Here is a 25,307-nt window from a genome sequence, read left to right as displayed (position 1 = left end):
CTGTTTTGTCACTCTAACCTCTCCTATGTTGTCACTCTATCTCCTCCCCGTGTTGACACTCTATCTCCTCCCCGTGTTGTCACACTAACTCCTCCCCGTGTTGTCACTCTAACCTCTCCCCGTGTTGTCACTCTAACTCCTCCCCTTGTTGTCACTCTATCTCCTCCCTGTGTTGTCACTCTAACTCCTTCCTGTGTTGTCACTCTAACCTCTCCCCATGTTGTCACTCCAACCTCTCCCCGTGTTGTCACTCTATCTCCTCCCCATGTTGTGACTATAACTTCTCCCCGTGTTGACACTCTATCTCCTCCCCGTGTTGTCACACTAACTCCTCCCCGTGTTGTCACTCTAACCTCTCCCCGTGTTGTCACTCTAACTCCTCCCCTTGTTGTCACTCTATCTCCTCCCTGTGTTGTCACTCTAACTCCTTCCTGTGTTGTCACTCTAACCTCTCCCCATGTTGTCACTCCAACCTCTCCCCGTGTTGTCACTCTATCTCCTCCCCATGTTGTGACTATACCTTCTCCCCGTGTTGTCACTCTAACCTCTCCCCATGTTGTCACTCTATCTCCTCCCCGTCTTGTCACCCTATCTCCTCCGCGTGTTGTCACTCTATCTCTTCCCCGTTTTGTCACTCTATCTCCTCCCCGTGTTGTCACTCTAACCCCTCCCTGTGTTGCCACACTAACTTATCCTCGTGTTGTCAATCTATCTTCTCCCTATGTTGTCACTATAACTTCTCCCCGTGTTGTCAGTCTATATCCTCCACGTGTTGTCACCCTAACTCCTCGCCGTATTGTCAATCTATTCCTCCCAGTGTTGTCAATCTAACTCCTCCCCGTGTTTCACTCTATCTCCTCCTCATGTAGTCACTATAACTCCTCCCCGTGTTGTCACTCTAACCTTTTCCCCTTGTTGTCATTCTAACGCCTCCCCATGTTGTCACTCTAACTCCCTCCCCACGTTGTCACTCTAAATTCTCCCCGTGTTGTCACACTTTCTCCTCCCCGAGTTGTCACTCTACCTCCTCCCTGTGTTGTCACTCTAACTTATCCCCGTGTTGTCACTCTTTCTCCTCCCCGTGTAGTAACTCTAACTTCTCCCTGTGTTGTAAATCTAACTTAGCCCCGTGTTGTCACTCTAGATCCTCCCCGTGTTGTTACTCTAACTCGTCCCCATGTTCTCACTCTATCTCCTCCCAGTGCTGTCACTCTATCTCTTCCCCGTGTTATCACTCTAACCTCTCGCTTGTTACTTTTACTCCTCCCCAGGTTGTCCCTCTAACTCCTCCCTGTGTTGTCACTCTTACGCCTCCCCGTGTTGTCACTCTAACTTCTCCCCATGTTGTCACTCTAACCTCGCTTGTGTTGTCACTTTAACTCCTTCCCGTCTTGTCACTCTAACTCCTCCCAGTGTTGTCACTCTAACTCCACCCAGTATTGTCACTCTAACCTCTCTCCGTATTGTCACTCTAACTCCTCCCCATGTTCTCACTCTATCTCCTCCTCGTGTTATTACTCTATCTCCTCCCAGTGTTGTCACTCTAACCTCTCCCCGTGTTGTCACTCTGTTTCCTCCCAGGGTTGTCACTATCTCCTCCTCGTGTTGTCACTCCATCTCCTCCTCGTGTTGTCACTCTAACTCCTCCTAATATTGTCATTCCAACTTCTCCCGTGTTGTCACTCTAACTCCTCCCAGTGTTGTCACACTAACTTCTCCCCCTGTTGTCACTCTAACTCCTTCCCGTGTTGTCACTCTAACTCCTCCCAGTGTTGTCACTCTAACTCCATCCAGTATTGTCACTCTAACTTCTCCCCATGTTGTCACTATAACTTCTCCCTGTGTTGTCACTCTAAACTCTCCTGTTTTATCACTCTATCTCCTCCCCGTGTTGTCAGACTAACTCCTCCCCGTGTTGTCACTCTAACCTCTCCCCGTGTTGTCACTCTAACTCCTCCCCTTGTTGTCACTCTATCTCCTCCCTCTGTTGTCACTCTAACCTCTCCCCATGTTGTCACTCTAACCTCTCCCCATGTTGTCACTCTAAATCCTCCCCTTGTTGTCACTCTATCTCCTCCCTGTGTTGTCACTCTAACCTCTCCCCATGTTGTCACTCTATCCCCTCCCCATGTTGTCGCTCTATCTCCTCCCCGTGTTGTCACTCTAACTCCTTCCCGTGTTGTCACTCTAACTCCTCCCCGTGTGGTCCCTCTAACTTCTCCCCGCGTTGTCCCTGTAACTCCTCCCCGTGTTGTCACTCTAACTCCTCCCCGTGTTGTCACTCTAACTCCTTCCTGTGTAGTCACCCTAACTCCTCCCAGTGTTGTCACTCTAACTCCATCCAGTATTGTCACTCTAACTTCTCCCCATGTTGTCACTATAACTTCTCCCTGTTTTGTCACTCTAACCTCTCCAGTGTTGTCACTCTATCTCCTCCCCGTGTTGTCACACTAACTCCTCTCCGTGTTGTCTCTCTATCCTCTCCCCGTGTTGTCACTCTAACTCCTCCCCTTGTTGTCACTCTATCTCCTCCCTGTGTTGTCACTCTAACTCCTCCCTGTGTTGTCACGCTAACCTCTCCCCATGTTGTCACTCTAACCTCTCCCCGTGTTGTCACTCTATCTCCTCCCCATGTTGTGACTATAACTTCTCCCCGTGTTGTCACTCTAACCTCTCCCCATGTTGTCACTCTATCTCCTCCCCGTCTTGTCACTCTATCTCCTCCGCGTGTTGTCACTCTATCTCTTCCGCGTTTTGTCACTCTATCTCCTCCCCGTGTTGTCACTCTAACCCCTCCTTGTGTTGCCACTCTAAATTATCCTCGTGTTGTCACTCTATCTTCTCCCTATGTTGTCACTATAACTTCTCCCCGTGTTGTCAGTCTATATCCTCCACGTGTTGTCACCCTAACTCCTCGCCGTATTGTCACTCTATTCCCCCCCGTGTTGTCACTCTAACTCCTCCCCGTGTTCTCACTCCAACTCCTCCCAGTCTTGTCAATCTAACTCCTCCCTGTGTTTCACTCTATATCCTCCCCATGTAGTCACTATAACTCCTCCCCGTGTTGTCACTCTAACCTTTTCCCCTTGTTGTCATTCTAACACCTCCCCATGTTGTCACTCTAACTCCCTCCCCACGTTGTCACTCTAAATTCTCCCCCTGTTGTCACACTTTCTCCTCCCTGTGTTGTCACTCTAACTTATCCCCGTGTTGTCACTGTTACTCCCCCTATGTTGTCACTCTAACTGCTCCCCGTGTTGTCACTCTTACTGTTCCCCGTGTTGTCGCTCTAACTCTTCCCCGTGTTGTTACTCTAACTCCTCCCCATGTTCTCCCTCTTTCTCCTCCCAGTGTTGTCACTCTACCTCCTCCCCGTGTTATCACTCAAAACTCTCCCCGTGTTGTCACTCTTACTCCTCCCCGTTTTGTCACTCTTTCTCCTCCCCTTGTTGTTACTCTAACTCCTCCCCATGTTCTCACTCTATCTCCTCCCACTGTTGTCACTCTATCTCTTCCCCGTGTTATCACTCTAACCTCTCCATTGTTACTTTTACTCCTCCCCAGGTTGTCCCTCTAACTCCTCCCCATGTTGTCACTCTTACGCCTCCCCGTGTTGTCACTCTAACTTCTCCCCATGTTGTCACTCTAACCTCGCTTGTGTTGTCACTTTAACTCCTTCCCGTGTTGTCACTCCAACTCCTCCCAGTGTTGTCACTCTAACACCACCCAGTATTGTCACGCTAACCTCTCCCCGTGTTGTCACTCTGTTTCCTCCCAAGGTTGTCACTCTATCTCCTCCTCGTGTTGTCACTCCATCTCCTCCCCGTGTTGTCACTCTAACTCCTAATATTGTCAGTCCAACCTCTCCCGTGTTGTCACTCTAACTCCTCCCAGTGTTGTCACACTAACTTCTCCCCCTGTTGTCACTCTAACTCCTTCCCGTGTTGTCACTCTAACTCCTCCCAGTGTTGTCACTCTAACTCCATCCAGTATTGTCACTCTAACTTCTCCCCATGTTGTCACTATAACTTCTCCCTGGGTTGTCACTCTCAACTCTCCTGTTTTATCACTCTATCTCCTCCCTGTGTTGTCAGACTAACTCCTCCCCGTGTTGTCACTCTAACCTCTCCCCGTGTTGTCACTCTAACTCCTCCCCTTGTTGTCACTCTATCTCCTCCCTCTGTTGTCACTCTAACCTCTCCCCATGTTGTCACTCTAACCTCTCCCCATGTTGTCACTCTAAATCCTCCCCTTGTTGTCACTCTATCTCCTCCCTCTGTTGTCACTCTAACCTCTCCCCATGTTGTCACTCTAACTTCTCCCCATGTTGTCACTCTGTCTCCTCCCCATGTTGTGACTATATATTCTCCCCGTGTTGTCACTTAACCTCTCCCCACGTTGTCACTCTATCTCCTCCCAATGTTGTGGCTCTATCTCCTTCCCGTGTTGTCACTCTAACTCCTCCCCGTGTGGTCCCTCTAACTTCTCCCCGCGTTGTCCCTGTAACTCCTCCCCGTGTTGTCACTCTAACTTCTCCCCGTGTTGTCACTCTAACTCCTTCCTGTGTAGTCACTCTAACTCCTCCCAGTGTTGTTACTCTAACTCCATCCAGTATTGTCACTCTAACTTCTCCCCATGTTGTCACTATAACTTCTCCCTGTTTTGTCACTCTAACCTCTCCAGTGTTGTCACTCTATCTCCTCCCCGTGTTGTCACACTAACTCCTCCCCGTGTTGTCACTCTAACCTCTCCCCGTGTTGTCACTCTATCTCCTCCCTGTGTTGTCACTCTAACTCCTCCCTGTGTTGTCACTCTAACCTCTCCCCATGTCGTCACTCTAACCTCTCCCCATGTTGTCACTCTAACCTCTCCCCGTGTTGTCACTCTATCTCCTCCCCATGTTGTGACTATAACTTCTCCCCGTGTTGTCACTCTAACCTCTCCCCATGTTGTCACTCTATCTCCTCCCCGTCTTGTCACTCTATCTCCTCCGCGTGTTGTCACTCTATCTCTTCCGCGTTTTGTCACTCTATCTCCTCCCCGTGTTGTCACTCTAACCCCTCCTTGTGTTGCCACTCTAAATTATAATCGTGTTGTCACTCTATCTTCTCCCTATGTTGACACTATAACTTCTCCCCGTGTTGTCAGTCTATATCCTCCACATGTTGTCACCCTAACTCCTCGCCGTATTGTCACTCTATTCCCCCCCCGTGTTGTCACTCTGACTCCTCCCCATGTTCTCACTCCAACTCCTCCCAGTCTTGTCAATCTAACTCCTTCCCATGTTTCACTCTATATCCTCCCCATGTAGTCACTATAACTCCTCCCCGTGTTGTCACTCTAACCTTTTCCCCTTGTTGTCACTCTAACTTCTCCCCATGTTGTCACTCTATCTCCTCCCCATGTTGTGACTATATATTCTCCCCGTGTTGTCACTTAACCTCTCCCCACGTTGTCACTCTATCTCCTCCCAATGTTGTCGCTCTATCTCCTTCCCGTGTTGTCACTCTAACTCCTCCCCGTGTGGTCCCTCTAACTTCTCCCCGCGTTGTCCCTGTAACTCCTCCCCGTGTTGTCACTCTAACTCCTCCCGTGTCGTCACTCTAACTCCTTCCTGTGTAGTCACTCTAACTCCCCCCAGTGTTGTTACTCTAACTCCATCCAGTATTGTCACTCTAACTTCTCCCCATGTTGTCACTATAACTTCTCCCTGTTTTGTCACTCTAACCTCTCCAGTGTTGTCACTCTATCTCCTCCCCGTGTTGTCACACTAACTCCTCCCCGTGTTGTCACTCTATCTCCTCCCCATGTTGTGACTATAACTTCTCCCCGTGTTGTCACTCTAACCTCTCCCCGTGTTGTCACTCTATCTCCTCCCCATGTTGTGACTATAACTTCTCCCCGTGTTGTCACTCTAACCTCTCCCCATGTTGTCACTCTAACCTCTCCCCGTGTTGTCACTCTATCTCCTCCCCATGTTGTGACTATAACTTCTCCCCGTGTTGTCACTCTAACCTCTCCCCATGTTGTCACTCTATCTCCTCCCCGTCTTGTCACTCTATCTCCTCCCCGTGTTGTCACTCTAACCCCTCCTTGTGTTGCCACTCTAAATTATAATCGTGTTGTCACTCTATCTTCTCCCTATGTTGTCACTATAACTTCTCCCCGTGTTGTCAGTCGATATCCTCCACGTGTTGTCACCCTAACTCCTCGCCGTATTGTCACTCTATTCCCCCCCGTGTTGTCACTCTAACTCCTCCCCGTCTTCTCACTCCAACTCCTCCCAGTCTTGTCAATCTAACTCCTTCCCATGTTTCACTCTATATCCTCCCCATGTAGTCACTATAACTCCTCCCCGTGTTGTCACTCTAACCTTTTCCCCTTGTTGTCATTCTAACACCTCCCCATGTTGTCACTCTAACTCCCTCCCCACGTTGTCACTCTAAATTCTCCCCGTGTTGTCAAACTTTCTCCTCCCCGTGTTGTCACTCTAACTCCGCCCTGTGTTGTCACTCTAACTTATCCCCGTGTTGTCACTCTTTCTCCTCCCCGTGTTGTTACTCTAACTCCTCCCGTGTTGTCACTCTAACTCCTCCCCGTGTTGTCACTGTTACTCCCCCTATGTTGTCACTCTAACTGCTCCCCGTGTTGTCACTCTTACTCTTCCCCGTGTTGTTACTCTAACTCCTCCCCGTGTTGTTACTCTAACTCCTCCCCATGTTGTCACTCTAACTCCTCCCCATGTTGTCATTCTAACCTCTCCCGTGTTGTCACTCTAACTCCTCCCAGTGTTGTCACTCTGACTCCTCCCTGTGTTGTCACTCTAACCTCTCCCCGTTTTGTCACTCTATCTCCTCCCCATGTTGTGACTATAACTTCTCCCCGTGTTGTCACTATAACCTCTCCCCGTATTGTCACTCTATCTCCTCCCCGTCTTGTCACTCTATCTCCTCCCCGTGTTGTCACTCTAACCCCTCCCTGTGTTGCCACTCTAACTTAACTCCGTGTTGTCACTCTATCTCCTCCCCGTGTTGTCACTCCAACGCCTCCCTATGTTGTCACTATAACTTCTTCCAGTGTTGTCAGTCTATATCCTCCACGTGTTGTCACCCTAACTCATCGCCGTATTGTCACTCTATTCTTCCCCGTGTTGTCACTGTAACTCCTCCCCGTGTTCTGACTCTAACTCCTCCCAGTGTTGTCAATCTAACTCCTCCCCGTGTTGTCACTCTATCTCCTCCCCATGTTGTCACTATAACTCCTCCCCGTGTTGTCAATCTAACGCCTCCCCATGTTGTCACTCTAACTCCCTCCCCACGTTGTCACTCTAAATTCTCCCCATGTTGTCACTCATTCTCCTCCCCGTGTTTTCACTCTAAATCCTCCCCGTGTTGTCACTCTAACTCCTCCCCATGTTGTCACTCATTCTCCTCCCCGTGTTTTCACTCTAAATCCTCCCCGTGTTGTTACTCTAACTCCTCCCCATGTTCTCACTCTATCTCCTCCCAGTGTTGTCACTCTACCTCCTCCCCGTGTTATCACTCTAACCTCTCCGGTGTTGTCAATTTTACTCCTCCCCATGTTGTCACTCTAACTCCTCCCCATGTTGTCATTCTAACCTCTCCCGTGTTGTCACTCTAACTCCTCCCACTGTTGTCACTCTAACCTCTCCCCCTGTTGTCACTCTATCTCCTCCCCATGTTGTGACTATAACTTCTCCCCGTGTTGTCACTCTAACCTCTCCCCATGTTGTCACTCTATCTCCTCCCCGTCTTGTCACTCTATCTCCTCCGCGTGTTGTCACTCTATCTCTTCCGCGTTTTGTCACTCTATCTCCTCCCCGTGTTGTCACTCTAACCCCTCCTTGTGTTGCCACTCTAAATTATCCTCGTGTTGTCACTCTATCTTCTCCCTATGTTGTCACTATAACTTCTCCCCGTGTTGTCAGTCTATATCCTCCACATGTTGTCACCCTAACTCCTCGCCGTATTGTCACTCTATTCCCCCCCGTGTTGTCACTCTAACTCCTCCCCGTGTTCTCACTCCAACTCCTCCCAGTCTTGTCAATCTAACTCCTCCCCGTGTTTCACTCTATATCCTCCCCATGTAGTCACTATAACTCCTCACCGTGTTGTCACTCTAACTCCCTCCCCACGTTGTCACTCTAAATTCTCCCCCTGTTGTCACACTTTCTCCTCCCTGTGTTGTCACTCTAACTTATCCCCGTGTTGTCACTGTTACTCCCCCTATGTTGTCACTCTAACTGCTCCCCGTGTTGTCACTCTTACTGTTCCCCGTGTTGTCGCTCTAACTCTTCCCCGTGTTGTTACTCTAACTCCTCCCCATGTTCTCCCTCTTTCTCCTCCCAGTGTTGTCACTCTACCTCCTCCCCGTGTTATCACTCAAAACTCTCCCCGTGTTGTCACTCTTACTCCTCCCCGTTTTGTCACTCTTTCTCCTCCCTTTGTTGTTACTCTAACTCCTCCCCATGTTCTCACTCTATCTCCTCCCACTGTTGTCACTCTATCTCTTCCCCGTGTTATCACTCTAACCTCTCCATTGTTACTTTTACTCCTCCCCAGGTTGTCCCTCTAACTCCTCCCCGTGTTGTCACTCTTACGCCTCCCCGTGTTGTCACTCTAACTTCTCCCCATGTTGTCACTCTAACCTCGCTTGTGTTGTCACTTTAACTCCTTCCCGTGTTGTCACTCCAACTCCTCCCAGTGTTGTCACTCTAACACCACCCAGTATTGTCACTCTAACCTCTCCCCGTGTTGTCACTCTGTTTCCTCCCAAGGTTGTCACTCTATCTCCTCCTCGTGTTGTCACTCCATCTCCTCCCCGTGTTGTCACTCTAACTCCTAATATTGTCAGTCCAACCTCTCCCGTGTTGTCACTCTAACTCCTCCCAGTGTTGTCACACTAACTTCTCCCCCTGTTGTCACTCTAACTCCTTCCCGTGTTGTCACTCTAACTCCTCCCAGTGTTGTCACTCTAACTCCATCCAGTATTGTCACTCTAACTTCTCCCCATGTTGTCACTATAACTTCTCCCTGGGTTGTCACTCTCAACTCTCCTGTTTTATCACTCTATCTCCTCCCTGTGTTGTCAGACTAACTCCTCCCCGTGTTGTCACTCTAACCTCTCCCCGTGTTGTCACTCTAACTCCTCCCCTTGTTGTCACTCTATCTCCTCCCTCTGTTGTCACTCTAACCTCTCCCCATGTTGTCACTCTAACTTCTCCCCATGTTGTCACTCTATCTCCTCCCCATGTTGTGACTATATATTCTCCCCGTGTTGTCACTTAACCTCTCCCCACGTTGTCACTCTATCTCCTCCCAATGTTGTGGCTCTATCTCCTTCCCGTGTTGTCACTCTAACTCCTCCCCGTGTGGTCCCTCTAACTTCTCCCCGCGTTGTCCCTGTAACTCCTCCCCGTGTTGTCACTCTAACTCCTCCCGTGTTGTCACTCTAACTCCTTCCTGTGTAGTCACTCTAACTCCTCCCAGTGTTGTTACTCTAACTCCATCCAGTATTGTCACTCTAACTTCTCCCCATGTTGTCACTATAACTTCTCCCTGTTTTGTCACTCTAACCTCTCCAGTGTTGTCACTCTATCTCCTCCCCGTGTTGTCACACTAACTCCTCCCCGTGTTGTCACTCTAACCTCTCCCCGTGTTGTCACTCTATCTCCTCCCTGTGTTGTCACTCTAACTCCTCCCTGTGTTGTCACTCTAACCTCTCCCCATGTTGTCACTCTAACCTCTCCCCATGTTGTCACTCTAACCTCTCCCCGTGTTGTCACTCTATCTCCTCCCCATGTTGTGACTATAACTTCTCCCCGTGTTGTCACTCTAACCTCTCCCCATGTTGTCACTCTATCTCCTCCCCGTCTTGTCACTCTATCTCCTCCGCGTGTTGTCACTCTATCTCTTCCGCGTTTTGTCACTCTATCTCCTCCCCGTGTTGTCACTCTAACCCCTCCTTGTGTTGCCACTCTAAATTATAATCGTGTTGTCACTCTATCTTCTCCCTATGTTGTCACTATAACTTCTCCCCGTGTTGTCAGTCTATATCCTCCACGTGTTGTCACCCTAACTCCTCGCCGTATTGTCACTCTATTCCCCCCCGTGTTGTCACTCTAACTCCTCCCCGTGTTCTCACTCCAACTCCTCCCAGTCTTGTCAATCTAACTCCTTCCCATGTTTCACTCTATATCCTCCCCATGTAGTCACTATAACTCCTCCCCGTGTTGTCACTCTAACCTTTTCCCCTTGTTGTCATTCTAACACCTCCCCATGTTGTCACTCTAACTCCCTCCCCGCGTTGTCACTCTAAATTCTCCCCGTGTTGTCAAACTTTCTCCTCCCCGTGTTGTCACTCTAACTCCGCCCTGTGTTGTCACTCTAACTTATCCCCGTGTTGTCACTCTTTCTCCTCCCCGTGTTGTTACTCTAACTCCTCCCGTGTTGTCACTCTAACTCCTCCCCGTGTTGTCACTGTTACTCCCCCTATGTTGTCACTCTAACTGCTCCCCGTGTTGTCACTCTTACTCTTCCCCGTGTTGTTACTCTAACTCCTCCCCGTGTTGTTACTCTAACTCCTCCCCATGTTGTCACTCTAACTCCTCCCCATGTTGTCATTCTAACCTCTCCCGTGTTGTCACTCTAACTCCTCCCAGTGTTGTCACTCTGACTCCTCCCTGTGTTGTCACTCTAACCTCTACCCATGTTGTCACTCTAACCTCTCCCCGTTTTGTCACTCTATCTCCTCCCCATGTTGTGACTATAACTTCTCCCCGTGTTGTCACTATAACCTCTCCCCGTATTGTCACTCTATTTCCTCCCCGTCTTGTCACTCTATCTCCTCCCCGTGTTGTCACTCTAACCCCTCCCTGTGTTGCCACTCTAACTTAACCCCGTGTTGTCACTCTATCTCCTCCCCGTGTTGTCACTCCAACGCCTCCCTATGTTGTCACTATAACTTCTTCCAGTGTTGTCAGTCTATATCCTCCACGTGTTGTCACCCTAACTCATTGCCGTATTGTCACTCTATTCTTCCCCGTGTTGTCACTCTAACTCCTCCCCGTGTTCTCACTCTAACTCCTCCCAGTGTTGTCAATCTAACTCCTCCCCGTGTTGTCACTCTATCTCCTCCCCATGTTGTCACTATAACTCCTCCCCGTGTTGTCAATCTAACGCCTCTCCATGTTGTCACTCTAACTCCCTCCCCACGTTGTCACTCTAAATTCTCCCCATGTTGTCACTCATTCTCCTCCCCGTGTTTTCACTCTAAATCCTTCCCGTGTTGTCACTCTAACTCCTCCCCATGTTGTCACTCTTACTCTTCCCCGTGTTGTCACTCCAACTCCTCCCCGTGTTGTTACTGCAACTCCTCCCCGTTTTGTCACTCTTACTCCTCCCTGTGTTGTTACTCTAACTCCTCCCCATGTTCTCACTCTATCTCCTCCCAGTGTTGTCACTCTACCTCCTCCCCGTGTTATCACTCTAACCTCTCCGGTGTTGTCAATTTTACTCCTCCCCATGTTGTCACTCTAACTCCTCCCCATGTTGTCATTCTAACCTCTCCTGTGTTGTCACTCTAACTCCTCCCGTGTTGTCACTCTAACTCCTCCCCGTGTTGTCACTGTTACTCCCCCTATGTTGTCACTCTAACTGCTCCCCGTGTTGTCACTCTTACTCTTCCCCGTGTTGTTACTCTAACTCCTCCCCGTGTTGTTACTCTAACTCCTCCCCATGTTGTCACTCTAACTCCTCCCCATGTTGTCATTCTAACCTCTCCCGTGTTGTCACTCTAACTCCTCCCAGTGTTGTCACTCTGACTCCTCCCTGTGTTGTCACTCTAACCTCTACCCATGTTGTCACTCTAACCTCTCCCCGTTTTGTCACTCTATCTCCTCCCCATGTTGTGACTATAACTTCTCCCCGTGTTGTCACTATAACCTCTCCCCGTATTGTCACTCTATCTCCTCCCCGTCTTGTCACTCTATCTCCTCCCCGTGTTGTCACTCTATCTCTTCCCCGTTTTGTCACTCTATCTCCTCCCCGTGTTGTCACTCTAACCCCTCCCTGTGTTGCCACTCTATCTCCTCCCCGTGTTGTCACTCCAACGCCTCCCTATGTTGTCACTATAACTTCTTCCAGTGTTGTCAGTCTATATCCTCCACGTGTTGTCACCCTATCTCATCGCCGTATTGTCACTCTATTCTTCCCCGTGTTGTCACTCTAACTCCTCCCCGTGTTCTCACTCTAACTCCTCCCAGTGTTGTCAATCTAACTCCTCCCCGTGTTGTCACTCTATCTCCTCCCCATGTTGTCACTATAACTCCTCCCCGTGTTGTCAATCTAACGCCTCCCCATGTTGTCACTCTAACTCCCTCCCCACGTTGTCACTCTAAATTCTCCCCATGTTGTCACTCATTCTCCTCCCCGTGTTTTCACTCTAAATCCTCCCCGTGTTGTCACTCTAACTCCTCCCCATGTTGTCACTCTTACTCTTCCCCGTGTTGTCACTCCAACTCCTCCCCGTGTTGTTACTGCAACTCCTCCCCGTTTTGTCACTCTTACTCCTCCCTGTGTTGTTACTCTAACTCCTCCCCATGTTCTCACTCTATCTCCTCCCCGTGTTGTCACTCTAACCCCTCCCTGTGTTGCCACTCTAACTTAACCCCGTGTTGTCACTCTATCTCCTCCCCGTGTTGTCACTCCAACGCCTCCCTATGTTGTCATTCTAACCTCTCCCGTGTTGTCACTCTAACTCCTCCCAGTGTTGTCACTCTAACCTCTCCCCCTGTTGTCACTCTATCTCCTCACCATGTTGTCACTATAAATTCTCCCCGTGTTGTCACTCTAACCTCTCCTGTGTTGTCACTCTAACTCCTACCCGTGTTGTCACTCTAACTCCTTCCCATTTTGTCACTCTAACTCTTCCCTGTGTTGTCACTCTAACCCCTTCCCGTGTTGTCACTCTAACTCCTCCCCGTGTAGTCCCTCTAACTTCTCCCCGTGTTGTCCCTGTAACTCCTCCCCGTGTCGTCACTCAATCTCTTCCCCGTGTTGTCACTCTAACTTCTCCCCGTGTTGTCACTCTTTCTCCCCGCTGTGTTGTCACTCTAACCTATCCCCGCGTTGTCACTCTATCTCCTCCGCGTGTTGTCACTCTATCTCCTCCCCATGTTGTCACTCTAACTTATCGCCGTGTTTTCACCCTAGCTCCTCCTGTGTTGTTACTCTAATTCCTCCCCGTGTTGTCACTCTAACTCCTCCCCGTGTTGTCACTCTTACTCCCCCCGTGTTGTCACTCTAACTCCTCCCCGTGTTGTCACTCAAAACTCTCCCCGTGTTGTCAAACTTACTCTTCCCCGTGTTGTCAGTCTAACTGCTCCCAGGGTTGTCACTCTATCTCCTCCACGTGTTATCACTCTAATCTCTCCCGTGTTGTCACTTTTTCTCCTGCCCAGGTTGTAACTCTGACTCCTCCCCATGTTGTCACTCTAACGCCTCCCCGTGTTGTCACTCTAACGCCTCGCCGTGTTCTGACTCTAATTTCTCCCCATGTTGCCACTCTAACGTCTCCCGCTGTTGTCACTCTAACTCCTTCCCGTGTTGTCACTCTAACTCCTCCCAGTGTTGTCACTCTAACTCCATTCAGTATTGTCACTCTAACCTCTCCTGTGTTGTCACTCTATCTCTTCCCCGTGTTGTCACTCTAACTCCTCCCTGTGTTGTCACTCTAACCTCTCCCCATGTTGTCACTCTAACCTCTACCCGTGTTGTCACTCTATCTCCTCCCCATGTTGTGACTATAACTTCTCCCCGTGTTGTCACTCTAACCTCTCCCCGTGTTGTCACTCTATCTCCTCCCCGTCTTGTCACTCTATCTCCTCCCCGTCTTGTCACTCTATCTCTTCCCCGTTTTGTCACTCTATCTCCTCCCCGTGTTGTCACTCTAACCCCTCCGTGTGTTGCCACTCTAACTTATCCCCGTGTTGTCACTCTATCACCTCCCCGTGTTGTCACTCTAACTCCTCCCTATGTTGTCACTCTAACCTCTCCCCGTGTTGTCACGCTGTTTCCTCCCAAGGTTGTCACTCTATCTCCTCCTCGTGTTGTCACTCCATCTCCTCCCCGTGTTGTCACTCTAACTCCTAATATTGTCAGTCCAACCTCTCCCGTGTTGTCACTCTAACTCCTCCCAGTGTTGTCACACTAACTTCTCCCCCTGTTGTCACTCTAACTCCTTCCCGTGTTGTCACTCTAACTCCTCCCAGTGTTGTCACTCTAACTCCATCCAGTATTGTCACTCTAACTTCTCCCCATGTTGTCACTATAACTTCTCCCTGTGTTGTCACTCTAAACTCTCCTGTGTTGTCATGCTATCTCCTCCCCGTGTTGTCAGCCTAACTCCTCCCCGTGTTGTCACTCTAACCTCTCCCCGTGTTGTCACTCTAACTCCTCCCCTTGTTGTCACTCTATCTCCTCCCTCTGTTGTCACTCTAACCTCTCCCCATATTGTCACTCGAACCTCTCCCCGTTTTGTCACTCTATCTCCTCCCTGTGTTGTCACTCTAACCCCTCCCTGTGTTGCCACTCTAACTTATCCCCGTGTTGTCACTCTATCTCCTCCCCGTGTTGTCACTCTAACTCCTCCCCATGTTGTCATTCTAACGTCTCCCGTGTTGTCACTCTAACTCCTCCCCGTGTTGTCACTCTAACTCCTTCCCATGTTGTCACTCTAACTCCTCCCCGTGTTGTCACTCTAACTTCTCCCCTTGTTGTCACTCTAACTTCTCCCCCTGTTGTCACTCTATCTCCTCCCCATGTTGTCACTCTAACTCCTCCCCATGTTGTCATTGTAACCTCTCCCGTGTTGTCACTCTAACTCCTCCCAGTGTTGTCACTCTAACCTCTCCCCCTGTTGTCACTCTATCTCCTCACCATGTTGTCACTATAACTTCTCCCCGTGTCGTCACTCTAACTCCTCCCCGTGTTGTCACTCTAACTCCTCCCCGTGTTGTCACTCTAAATCCTTCCTGTGTAGTTACTCTAACTCCTCCCAGTGTTGTCACTCTAACTCCGTCCAGTATTGTCACTCTAACCTCTCCCCATGTTGTCACTATAACTTCTCCCTGTTTTGTCACTCTAACCTCTCCTGTGTTGTCACTCTATCTCCTCCCCGTGTTGTCACTCTATCTCCTCCCCGTGTTGTCACACTAACTCCTCCCCGTGTTGTCACTCTAACCTCTCCCCGTGTTGTCACTCTAACTCCTCCCCTTGTTGTCACTCTATCTCCTCCCTGTGTTGTCACTCTAACTCCTTCCTGTGTTGTCACTCTAACCTCTCCCCATGTTGTCACTCCAACCTCTCCCCGTGTTGTCACTCTATCTCCTCCCCATGTGTGACTATAACTTCTCCCCGTGTTGTCACTCTAACCTCTCCCCATGTTGTCACTCTATCTCCTCTTTGTCTTGTCACTCTATTTCCTCCGCGTGTTGTCACTCTATCTCTTCCGCGTTTTGTCACTCTATCTCCTCCCCGTGTTGTCACTCTAACCCCTCCCTGTGTTGCCACTCTAACTTATCCTCGTGTTGTCACTCTATCTTCTCCCTATGTTGTCACTATAACTTCTCCCCGTGTTGTCAGTCTTTTTCCTCCACGTGTTGTCACCCTAACTCCTCGCCGTATTGTCACTCTATTCCTCCCAGTGTTGTCAATCTAACTCCTCCCCGTGTTTCACTCTATCTACTCCTCATGTAGTAACTATAACTCCTCCCCGTGTTGTCACTCTAACCTTTTCCCCTTGTTGTCATTCTAATGCCTCCCCATGTTGTCACTCTAACTCCCTCCCCAGGTTGTCACTCTAAATTCTCCCCGTGTTGTCACACTTTCTCCTCCCCGTGTTGTCACTCTACCTCCTCCCTGTGTTGTCACTCTAACTTATCCCCGTGTTGTCACTCTTTCTCCTCCCTGTGTTGTCACTCTAACTTCTCCCTGTGTTGTAAATCTAACTTAGCCCCGTGTTGTCACTCTAGATCCTCCCCGTGTTGTTACTCTAACTCCTCCCCATGTTCTCACTCTATCTCCTCCCAGTGTTGTCACTCTATCTCTTCCCCGTGTTATCACTCTAACCTCTCCCTTGTTACTTTTACTCCTCCCCAGGTTGTCCCTCTAACTCCTCCCTGTGTTGTCACTCTTACGCCTCCCCGTGTTGTCACTCCAACGTCTCCCCATGTTGTCACTCTAACCTCGCTTGTGTTGTCACTTTAACTCCTTCCCGTCTTGTCACTCTAACTCCTCCCAATGTTGTCACTCTAACTCCACCCAGTATTGTCACTCTAACCTCTCTCCGTTTTGTCACTCTAACTCCTCCCCATGTTCTCACTCTATCTCCTCCTCGTGTGATTACTCTATCTCCTCCCAGTGTTGTCACTCTAACCTCTCCCCGTGTTGTCACTCTGTTTCCTCCCAGGGTTGTCACTATCTCCTCCTCTTGTTGTCACTCCATCTCCTCCTCGTGTTGTCACTCTAACTCCTCCTAATATTGTCATTCCAACCTCTCCCGTGTTGTCACTCTAACTCCTCCCAGTGTTGTCACACTAACTTCTCCCCCTGTTGTCACTCTAACTCCTTCCCGTGTTGTCACTCTAACTCCTCCCAGTGTTGTCACTCTAACTCCATCCAGTATTGTCACTCTAACTTCTCTCCATGTTGTCACTATATCTCCTCCCTGTGTTGTCATTCTAAACTCTCCTGTTTTATCACTCTATCTCCTCCCCGTGTTGTCAGACTAACTCCTCCCCGTGTTGTCACTCTAACCTCTCCCCGTGTTGTCATTCTAACTCCTCCCCTTGTTGTCACTCTATCTCCTCCCTCTGTTGTCACTCTAACCTCTCCCCATGTTGTCACTCTAAATCCTCCCCTTGTTGTCACTCTATCTCCTCCCTCTGTTGTCACTCTAACCTCTCCCCATGTTGTCACTCTAACTTCTCCCCATGTTGTCACTCTATCTCCTCCCCATGTTGTGACTATATATTCTCCCCGTGTTGTCACTTAACCTCTCCCCACGTTGTCACTCTATCCCCTCCCAATGTTGTTGCTCTATCTCCTTGCCGTGTTGTCACTCTAACTCCTCCCCGTGTGGTCCCTCTAACTTCTCCCCGCGTTGTCCCTGTAACTCCTCCCCGTGTTGTCACTCTAACTCCTCCCGTGTTGTCACTCTAACTCCTTCCTGTGTAGTCACTCTAAGTCCTCCCAGTGTTGTTACTCTAACTCCATCCAGTATTGTCACTCTAACCTCTCCCCATGTTGTCACTATAACTTCTCCCTGTTTTGTCACTCTAACCTCTCCAGTGTTGTCACTCTATCTCCTCCCCGTGTTGTCACACTAACTCCTCCCCGTGTTGTCACTCTAACCTCTCCCCGTGATGTCACTCTATCTCCTCCCTGTGTTGTCACTCTAACTCCTCCCTGTGTTGTCACTCTAACCTCTCCCCATGTTGTCACTCTAACCTCTCCCCATGTTGTCACTCTAACCTCTCCCCGTGTTGTCACTCTATCTCCTCCCCATGTTGTGACTATAACTTCTCCCCGTGTTGTCACTCTAACCTCTCCCCATGTTGTCACTCTATCTCCTCCCCGTCTTGTCACTCTATCTCCTCCGCGTGTTGTCACTCTATCTCTTCCGCGTTTTGTCACTCTATCTCCTCCCCGTGTTGTCACTCTAACCCCTCCTTGTGTTGCCACTCTAAATTATAATCGTGTTGTCACTCTATCTTCTCCCTATGTTGTCACTATAACTTCTCCCCGTGTTGTCAGTCTATATCCTCCACGTGTTGTCACCCTAACTCTCGCCGTATTGTCATTCTATTCCCCCCCGTGTTGTCACTCTAACTCCTCCCCGTGTTCTCACTCCAACTCCTCCCAGTCTTGTCAATCTAACTCCTTCCCATGTTTCACTCTATATCCTCCCCATGTAGTCACTATAACTCCTCCCCGTGTTGTCACTCTAACCTTTTCCCCTTGTTGTCATTCTAACACCTCCCCATGTTGTCACTCTAACTCCCTCCCCACGTTGTCACTCTAAATTCTCCCCGTGTTGTCAAACTTTCTCCTCCCCGTGTTGTCACTCTAACTCCGCCCTGTGTTGTCACTCTAACTTATCCCCGTGTTGTCACTCTTTCTCCTCCCCGTGTTGTTACTCTAACTCCTCCCGTGTTGTCACTCTAACTCCTCCCCGTGTTGTCACTGTTACTCCCCCTATGTTGTCACTCTAACTGCTCCCCGTGTTGTCACTCTTACTCTTCCCCGTGTTGTTACTCTAACTCCTCCCCATGTTGTCACTCTAACTCCTCCCCATGTTGTCATTCTAACCTCTCCCGTGTTGTCACTCTAACTCCTCCCAGTGTTGTCACTCTGACTCCTCCCTGTGTTGTCACTCTAACCTCTCCCCGTTTTGTCACTCTATCTCCTCCCCATGTTGTGACTATAACTTCTCCCCGTGTTGTCACTATAACCTCTCCCCGTATTGTCACTCTATCTCCTCCCCGTCTTGTCACTCTATCTCCTCCCCGTGTTGTCACTCTATCTCTTCCCCGTTTTGTCACTCTATCTCCTCCCCGTGTTGTCACTCTAACCCCTCCCTGTGTTGCCACTCTAACTTAACCCCGTGTTGTCACTCTATCTCCTCCCCGTGTTGTCACTCCAACGCCTCCCTATGTTGTCACTATAACTTCTTCCAGTGTTGTCAGTCTATATCCTCCACGTGTTGTCACCCTAACTCATCGCCGTATTGTCACTCTAACTCCTCCCCGTGTTCTCACTCTAACTCCTCCCCGTGTTCTCACTCTAACTCCTCCCAGTGTTGTCAATCTAACTCCTCCCCGTGTTGTCACTCGATCTCCTCCCCATGTTGTCACTATAACTCCTCCCCGTGTTGTCAATCTAACGCCTCCCCATGTTGTCACTCTAACTCCCTCCCCACGTTGTCACTCTAAATTCTCCCCATGTTGTCACTCATTCTCCTCCTCGTGTTTTCACTCTAAATCCTCCCCGTGTTGTCACTCTAACTCCTCCCCATGTTGTCACTCTTACTCTTCCCCGTGTTGTCACTCCAACTCCTCCCCGTGTTGTTACTGCAACTCCTCCCCGTTTTGTCACTCTTACTCCTCCCTGTGTTGTTACTCTAACTCCTCCCCATGTTCTCACTCTATCTCCTCCCAGTGTTGTCACTCTACCTCCTCCCCGTGTTATCACTCTAACCTCTCCGGTGTTGTCAATTTTACTCCTCCCCATGTTGTCACTCTAACTCCTCCCAGTGTTGTCACTCTAACCTCTCCCCCTGTTGTCACTCTATCTCCTCACCATATTGTCACTATAACTTCTCCCCGTGTTGTCACTCTAACCTCTCCCGTGTTGTCACTCTAACTTCTCCTCTTGTTGTCACTCTAACTTCTCCCCTGTTGTAACTCTAACTCCTCCCCATGTTGTCACTCTAACTCCTCCCCATGTTGTCATTCTAACCTCTCCCGTGTTGTCACTCTAACTCCTCCCAGTGTTGTCACTCTAACCTCTCCCCCTGTTGTCACTCTATCTCCTCACCATGTTGTCACTATAAATTCTCCCCGTGTTGTCACTCTAACCTCTCCTGTGTTGTCACTCTAACTCCTACCCGTGTTGTCACTCTAACTCCTTCCCATTTTGTCACTCTAACTCTTCCCTGTGTTGTCACTCTAACCCCTTCCCGTGTTGTCACTCTAACTCCTCCCCGTGTAGTCCCTCTAACTTCTCCTCGTGTTGTCCCTGTAACTCCTCCCCGTGTCGTCACTCAATCTCTTCCCCGTGTTGTCACTCTAACTTCTCCCCGTGTTGTCACTCTTTCTCCCCGCTGTGTTGTCACTCTAACCTATCCCCGCGTTGTCACTCTATCTCCTCCGCGTGTTGTCACTCTATCTCCTCCCCATGTTGTCACTCTAACTTATCGCCGTGTTTTCACCCTAGCTCCTCCCGTGTTGTTACTCTATTTCCTCCCCGTGTTGTCACTCTAACTCCTCCCCGTGTTGTCACTCAAAACTCTCCCCGTGTTGTCAAACTTACTCTTCCCCGTGTTGTCAGTCTAACTGCTCGCAGGGTTGTCACTCTATCTCCTCCACGTGTTATCACTCTAATCTCTCCCGTGTTGTCACTTTTTCTCCTGCCCAGGTTGTAACTCTGACTCCTCCCCATGTTGTCACTCTAACGCCTCCCCGTGTTGTCACTCTAACGCCTCACCGTGTTCTGACTCTAACTTCTCCCCATGTTACCACTCTAACGTCTCCCGCTGTTGTCACTCTAACTCCTTCCCGTGTTGTCACTCTAACTCCTCCCAGTGTTGTCACTCTAACCTCTCCCCGTTTTGTCACTCTATCTCCTCCCCATGTTGTGACTATAACTTCTCCCCGTGTTGTCACTATAACCTCTCCCCGTATTGTCACTCTATCTCCTCCCCGTCTTGTCACTCTATCTCCTCCCCGTGTTGTCACTCTATCTCTTCCCCGTTTTGTCACTCTATCTCCTCCCCGTGTTGTCACTCTAACCCCTCCCTGTGTTGCCACTCTAACTTAACCCCGTGTTGTCACTCTATCTCCTCCCCGTGTTGTCACTCCAACGCCTCCCTATGTTGTCACTATAACTTCTTCCAGTGTTGTCAGTCTATATCCTCCACGTGTTGTCACCCTAACTCATCGCCGTATTGTCACTCTATTCCTCCCCGTGTTGTCACTCTAACTCCTCCCCGTGTTCTCACTCTAACTCCTCCCAGTGTTGTCAATCTAACTCCTCCCCGTGTTGTCACTCGATCTCCTCCCCATGTTGTCACTATAACTCCTCCCCGTGTTGTCAATCTAACGCCTCCCCATGTTGTCACTCTAACTCCCTCCCCACGTTGTCACTCTAAATTCTCCCCATGTTGTCACTCATTCTCCTCCCCGTGTTTTCACTCTAAATCCTCCCCGTGTTGTCACTCTAACTCCTCCCCATGTTGTCACTCTTACTCTTCCCCGTGTTGTCACTCCAACTCCTCCCCGTGTTGTTACTGCAACTCCTCCCCGTTTTGTCACTCTTACTCCTCCCTGTGTTGTTACTCTAACTCCTCCCCATGTTCTCACTCTATCTCCTCCCAGTGTTGTCACTCTACCTCCTCCCCGTGTTATCACTCTAACCTCTCCGGTGTTGTCAATTTTACTCCTCCCCATGTTGTCACTCTAACTCCTCCCAGTGTTGTCACTCTAACCTCTCCCCCTGTTGTCACTCTATCTCCTCACCATATTGTCACTATAACTTCTCCCCGTGTTGTCACTCTAACCTCTCCCGTGTTGTCACTCTAACTTCTCCTCTTGTTGTCACTCTAACTTCTCCCCTGTTGTAACTCTAACTCCTCCCCATGTTGTCACTCTAACTCCTCCCCATGTTGTCATTCTAACCTCTCCCGTGTTGTCACTCTAACTCCTCCCAGTGTTGTCACTCTAACCTCTCCCCCTGTTGTCACTCTATCTCCTCACCATGTTGTCACTATAAATTCTCCCCGTGTTGTCACTCTAACCTCTCCTGTGTTGTCACTCTAACTCCTACCCGTGTTGTCACTCTAACTCCTTCCCATTTTGTCACTCTAACTCTTCCCTGTGTTGTCACTCTAACCCCTTCCCGTGTTGTCACTCTAACTCCTCCCCGTGTAGTCCCTCTAACTTCTCCCCGTGTTGTCCCTGTAACTCCTCCCCGTGTCGTCACTCAATCTCTTCCCCGTGTTGTCACTCTAACTTCTCCCCGTGTTGTCACTCTTTCTCCCCGCTGTGTTGTCACTCTAACCTATCCCCGCGTTGTCACTCTATCTCCTCCGCGTGTTGTCACTCTATCTCCTCCCCATGTTGTCACTCTAACTTATCGCCGTGTTTTCACCCTAGCTCCTCCCGTGTTGTTACTCTATTTCCTCCCCGTGTTGTCACTCTAACTCCTCCCCGTGTTGTCACTCTTACTCCCCCCGTGTTGTCACTCTAACTCCTCCCCGTGTTGTCACTCAAAACTCTCCCCGTGTTGTCAAACTTACTCTTCCCCGTGTTGTCAGTCTAACTGCTCGCAGGGTTGTCACTCTATCTCCTCCACGTGTTATCACTCTAATCTCTCCCGTGTTGTCACTTTTTCTCCTGCCCAGGTTGTAACTCTGACTCCTCCCCATGTTGTCACTCTAACGCCTCCCCGTGTTGTCACTCTAACGCCTCACCGTGTTCTGACTCTAACTTCTCCCCATGTTGCCACTCTAACGTCTCCCGCTGTTGTCACTCTAACTCCTTCCCGTGTTGTCACTCTAACTCCTCCCAGTGTTGTCACTCTAACCTCTCCCCGTTTTGTCACTCTATCTCCTCCCCATGTTGTGACTATAACTTCTCCCCGTGTTGTCACTATAACCTCTCCCCGTATTGTCACTCTATCTCCTCCCCGTCTTGTCACTCTATCTCCTCCCCGTGTTGTCACTCTATCTCTTCCCCGTTTTGTCACTCTATCTCCTCCCCGTGTTGTCACTCTAACCCCTCCCTGTGTTGCCACTCTAACTTAACCCCGTGTTGTCACTCTATCTCCTCCCCGTGTTGTCACTCCAACGCCTCCCTATGTTGTCACTATAACTTCTTCCAGTGTTGTCAGTCTATATCCTCCACGTGTTGTCACCCTAACTCATCGCCGTATTGTCACTCTATTCCTCCCCGTGTTGTCACTCTAACTCCTCCCCGTGTTCTCACTCTAACTCCTCCCAGTGTTGTCAATCTAACTCCTCCCCGTGTTGTCACTCGATCTCCTCCCCATGTTGTCACTATAACTCCTCCCCGTGTTGTCAATCTAACGCCTCCCCATGTTGTCACTCTAACTCCCTCCCCACGTTGTCACTCTAAATTCTCCCCATGTTGTCACTCATTCTCCTCCCCGTGTTTTCACTCTAAATCCTCCCCGTGTTGTCACTCTAACTCCTCCCCATGTTGTCACTCTTACTCTTCCCCGTGTTGTCACTCCAACTCCTCCCCGTGTTGTTACTGCAACTCCTCCCCGTTTTGTCACTCTTACTCCTCCCTGTGTTGTTACTCTAACTCCTCCCCATGTTCTCACTCTATCTCCTCCCAGTGTTGTCACTCTACCTCCTCCCCGTGTTATCACTCTAACCTCTCCGGTGTTGTCAATTTTACTCCTCCCCATGTTGTCACTCTAACTCCTCCCAGTGTTGTCACTCTAACCTCTCCCCCTGTTGTCACTCTATCTCCTCACCATATTGTCACTATAACTTCTCCCCGTGTTGTCACTCTAACCTCTCCCGTGTAGTCACTCTAACTTCTCCTCTTGTTGTCACTCTAACTTCTCCCCTGTTGTAACTCTAACTCCTCCCCATGTTGTCACTCTAACTCCTCCCCATGTTGTCATTCTAACCTCTCCCGTGTTGTCACTCTAACTCCTCCCAGTGTTGTCACTCTAACCTCTCCCCCTGTTGTCACTCTATCTCCTCACCATGTTGTCACTATAAATTCTCCCCGTGTTGTCACTCTAACCTCTCCTGTGTTGTCACTCTAACTCCTACCCGTGTTGTCACTCTAACTCCTTCCCATTTTGTCACTCTAACTCTTCCCTGTGTTGTCACTCTAACCCCTTCCCGTGTTGTCACTCTAACTCCTCCCCGTGTAGTCCCTCTAACTTCTCCCCGTGTTGTCCCTGTAACTCCTCCCCGTGTCGTCACTCAATCTCTTCCCCGTGTTGTCACTCTAACTTCTCCCCGTGTTGTCACTCTTTCTCCCCGCTGTGTTGTCACTCTAACCTATCCCCGCGTTGTCACTCTATCTCCTCCGCGTGTTGTCACTCTATCTCCTCCCCATGTTGTCACTCTAACTTATCGCCGTGTTTTCACCCTAGCTCCTCCCGTGTTGTTACTCTATTTCCTCCCCGTGTTGTCACTCTAACTCCTCCCCGTGTTGTCACTCTTACTCCCCCCGTGTTGTCACTCTAACTCCTCCCCGTGTTGTCACTCAAAACTCTCCCCGTGTTGTCAAACTTACTCTTCCCCGTGTTGTCAGTCTAACTGCTCGCAGGGTTGTCACTCTATCTCCTCTACGTGTTATCACTCTAATCTCTCCCGTGTTGTCACTTTTTCTCCTGCCCAGGTTGTAACTCTGACTCCTCCCCATGTTGTCACTCTAACGCCTCCCCGTGTTGTCACTCTAACGCCTCACCGTGTTCTGACTCTAACTTCTCCCCATGTTGCCACTCTAACGTCTCCCGCTGTTGTCACTCTAACTCCTTCCCGTGTTGTCACTCTAACTCCTCCCAGTGTTGTCACTCTAACTCCATTCAGTATTGTCACTCTAACCTCTCCTGTGTTGTCACTCTATCTCTTCCCCGTGTTGTCACTCTAACTCCTCCCAGTGTTGTCACACTAACTTCTCCCCCTGTTGTCACTCTAACTCCTTCCCGTGTTGTCACTCTAACTCCTCCCAGTGTTGTCACTCTAACTCCATCCAGTATTGTCACTCTAACTCTCTCCCCATGTTGTCACTATAACTTCTCCCTGTGTTGTCACTCTAAACTCTCCTGTGTTGTCATGCTATCTCCTCCCCGTGTTGTCAGCCTAACTCCTCCCCGTGTTGTCACTCTAACCTCTCCCCGTGTTGTCACTCTAACTCCTCCCCTTGTTGTCACTCTATCTCCTCCCTCTGTTGTCACTCTAACCTCTCCCCATATTGTCACTCGAACCTCTCCCCGTTTTGTCACTCTATCTCCTCCCTGTGTTGTCACTCTAACCCCTCCCTGTGTTGCCACTCTAACTTATCCCCGTGTTGTCACTCTATCTCCTCCCCGTGTTGTCACTCTAACTCCTCCCCATGTTGTCATTCTAACCTCTCCCGTGTTGTCACTCTAACTCCTCCCCGTGTTGTCACTCTAACTCCTTCCCATGTTGTCACTCTAACTCCTCCCCGTGTTGTCACTCTAACTTCTCCTCTTGTTGTCACTCTAACTTCTCCCCCTGTTGTCACTCTATCTCCTCCCCATGTTGTCACTCTAACTCCTCCCCATGTTGTCATTGTAACCTCTCCCGTGTTGTCACTCTAACTCCTCCCAGTGTTGTCACTCTAACCTCTCCCCCTGTTGTCACTCTATCTCCTCACCATGTTGTCACTATAACTTCTCCCCGTGTCGTCACTCTAACTCCTCCCCGTGTTGTCACTCTAACTCCTCCCCGTGTTGTCACTCTAAATCCTTCCTGTGTAGTTACTCTAACTCCTCCCA

General features: G+C 49.7%; 1 protein-coding gene across 2 annotated transcripts in view; it reads left to right on the top strand.

Annotated features, from left to right (window-relative positions):
• Nucleotides 1-25,307, top strand: part of cd82b (CD82 molecule b) — an 865,856-nt gene that overhangs the window by 565,402 nt on the left and 275,147 nt on the right. The window lies entirely within an intron of this gene.

This window comes from Carcharodon carcharias, chromosome 10 (genome assembly GCF_017639515.1).
Source record: "Carcharodon carcharias isolate sCarCar2 chromosome 10, sCarCar2.pri, whole genome shotgun sequence".
NCBI classification, from domain to species: domain Eukaryota; kingdom Metazoa; phylum Chordata; class Chondrichthyes; order Lamniformes; family Lamnidae; genus Carcharodon; species Carcharodon carcharias.
Note: the sequence above shows the minus strand (reverse complement) of the source record. Positions and strands in the feature narration are given on the sequence as shown.